Raw genomic sequence first — 3128 nt, 5'->3', positions numbered from 1 at the left:
TCTTATTGGCTTTCCGCAGCTTCTTCCTCTCTCTCCACAGGAGCTTCGTGGCAGTTCCCGCCTTCATGCGGGTGAAGGCGGGGTTTTCATCGGAGATTTGGCTTCCGATTGGTCAGCCCCTGAAATGCTCAACCATAGAGTCCGCGGGGCTCAGAGGTTCCAGAACCTGCCGCACAAAATGGCTGCCAAGGTGGACGCCGCAGAAAAAGGCGTGGGAGAGATGACGAGACGCCTTACGCACACAGACACATGACCTTGGACATACGCCTTCATTCGTGCGCTTGGACCTTCAGGCACGTTGTATGTCGGGATTTGTAGTCAGGTCGGAGGCCCAAGGACGGCTGAGATCCCGCGAGAAGACCTCCCGAGGCCCGGAGAGCCAACGCCTTTGCAGCAATTCGCGCCCTCGTGATTCGTGGAAGCCTTCCTTCCGCCTTGGAAAATAAAGGCCTCCCGCTGGCCTTGAAAGTTAACTAGTGGGCTACCGCGGCTTTGTGGGCCTCCACCAGAGTTCTGAAGCCATGGACAACCAGCAAGATTTTTTTTTTTTTGTATTGCAAAAAGCAAATTCTACGGATAAAACACTTAATACTCCTGCAGAAAAACGAGCAAAGGATAGGAACAGGCAGTCCGCTAAAGTAGAAATAGACATTCAAGGAAATAATATTTAACTTCGCTAATCAAAGAAATAGAAGTGAAGTGGATGGAGCAAGGTCCTATTCTAGCTCCTAGTTCCAAAAATCCATTTAATATATTGTTCTAGGATAGAGGACGTGTCAGATAATTACGCTGATAAGAATAGATAGAACACTTGACATTAGCTAAAAGGCCTAAAAGCTATCAGCATTCTTTTTTTTTTTTTTTTTTAAGATTTTATTTATTTAACAGCCTGAGATCACAAGTTGTCAGAAAGGCAGGCAGAGAGAGAGGGGAAGCAGAAGGAAGCAGAGGCTCCCTACTGAGCAGAGAGCTGATGGGGGACTGGATTCCAGGACCCTGAGATCATGACCTGAGCCAAAGGAAGGGGCTTTAACCCACTGAGCCACCCAGGCGCCCCTCAGAATCTGTTTATTAGTGTAAGCCAGGCGCTATCTTATACTATTGCCAGTGAAATTCTGAGTTAGGAAACCTTTCCGGAAAACAATGTGGACTGGAGGAAAATAAAACAAAATACTAATAGTTAATTCTGGATAGTGTAGTAAGGTTGATTTATATTTTTATGAGTCTATAATCACAGCAAAAGATTAAAAATCATACTAATCTGAAAGTTTAGACCTCTGGATTCTTAGAAAAATATTTTATGACGGAGATTAGGATAGCTTGCTGGCATGGTAAAATGGAAGGAATGTGGAGTTTTTTTTTTTTTTAATATTTTATTTATTTATTTGACGGAGATAGAGATCACAGCGAGGCAGAGCAGCAGGCAAAGAGAGAAGGCGAAGCAGGCTCCCCGCTGAGCAGAGAGCCCCATGCGGGGCTGGATCCCAGGACTCTGAGATCACGACCTGAGCCAAAGGCAGCAGCTTAACCCACTGAGCCACCCAGGCGCCCCAGGAATGAATGTGGAGTTTTGAGATAACACAGGCTTGAGTTCCTGGCATGGCTCTGCCATATAAATGGATACACCTGTGTCTGAGATTACCAAATTACCAAATCTTTCTTGGCTTTAGTGTTAGAAGCTACCATTGGTTGAGGCCTCATCATATGGCAAGTATTGTGCTAAAATTCCTTCAGCTCTTAGATGATTTAATCTTTAGAACAACACTTTAAGTAGGTATTATTATCCCCATTTTACAGATTACTTCATTTCTTTTTTTTTTTTTTTTGGAAAGATTTTATTTATTTATTTGACAGAGAGAAATCACATGTAGATGGAGAGGCAGGCAGAGAGAGAGAGAGGGAAGCAGGCTCTCCGCTGAGCAGAGAGCCCGATGCGGGACTCGATCCCAGGACCCTGAGATCATGACCTGAGCCGAAGGCAGCAGCTTAACCCACTGAGCCACCCAGGCGCCCCCAGATTACTTCATTTCACAGAATATCTTTCTCCAGTTTGACATCTTTGGTGAAGAGGTAAAGTCAGGATGCACATAGGTGGCTTAGTTCATTAAGCATCTGTCTTTGTCTGGGGTTGCGATCGATCATGATCCCAGGGTCCTGTGATTGAGCTGCCTCAGGCTCCCTGCTCAGTAGGAAGCCTGCTTCTCCATCTGCCCCTTCTCCCACTTAGGCATGCTCTCTCTCTCAGATAAATAAACAAAAATCTTAAAAAAAGAAGTAAAGTCAGTATATATATATATATATATATATATATTTAGATTTTATTTATTTGGCAGAAAGAAAGAACACAAACGGGGAGTAGGAGAGGGAGAAGCAGGCTTCCTGCAGAGCAGAGAGCCCAATGTGGGGCTCCATGCCATGACCCTGGGATCATGGCCTGAGCTGAAGGCAGACGCCCAACAACTGAGCCACCCAGGCACCACTAAAGTCAGTATTTGAACCCAAGTGTGTCTGGGTCCAAAGCAGAAACTCTTAACCTAATGGCTAAGGAGGTTCTTGGGCCTCCTAAAACCGAGGAACATGTAAAAAAGGGTTAATACTACTTGCCTTATAGAAATACGAAATAAAATAAATGTGAGGCATAAGTTGGTGACTGGTTAATGTTCTCTTTCTGTTCCTACTCTAAAGAAAGTTATGTTTTTGGGGCGCCTGGGTGGCTCAATGGGTTAAAGCCTCTGCCTTCGCTCAGGTCATGATCTCAGAGTTCTGGGATCGAGCCCCACATCAGGCTCTCTGCTCAGCAGGGAGCCTGCTTCCTCCCTTCTCTCTCTCTGCCTACTTGTGATCTCTGTCTGTCAAATAAATAAAATCTAAAAAAAGAAAGAAAGAAAGTTATATTTTGGGGACATGTGGGTGCCTCAGTCAGTTAAGTGTCTGCCTTCTGCTCAGGTCATGATTCCAGGGTCCTGGGATCGAGCCCCACATTGGGCTCTATGCTCAGTGGAAAGTCTGCTTCTCCATCTCTCTCTGCCTGGTGCTCCCCCTGCTTGTGCTCTCTCTCTCTCTCTCTCTCTCTAAAATAAATAAATAAAATTTTTAAAAAAGGAAAAAAAGAAAAGTTATATTTTCAT

At 44.9% G+C, this 3128-nt stretch overlaps 1 non-coding gene across 1 annotated transcript; it reads right to left on the bottom strand.

Annotated features, from left to right (window-relative positions):
- Nucleotides 1-658: 658 nt before the first annotated feature.
- On the bottom strand, nucleotides 659-841 carry LOC123389209. Its single transcript, XR_006603807.1, has one exon. It is a non-coding gene; the product is annotated as a U2 spliceosomal RNA (small nuclear RNA).
- Between the last annotated feature and the right edge of the window lie 2287 nt (nucleotides 842-3128).

The sequence above is a fragment of the Mustela putorius genome, unplaced genomic scaffold, assembly GCF_011764305.1.
Source record: "Mustela putorius furo isolate JIRA1106 unplaced genomic scaffold, ASM1176430v1.1 tig00003962_pilon_pilon_pilon, whole genome shotgun sequence".
NCBI lineage: Eukaryota > Metazoa > Chordata > Mammalia > Carnivora > Mustelidae > Mustela > Mustela putorius.
This window is presented reverse-complemented; position numbering and strand designations above follow the sequence as displayed.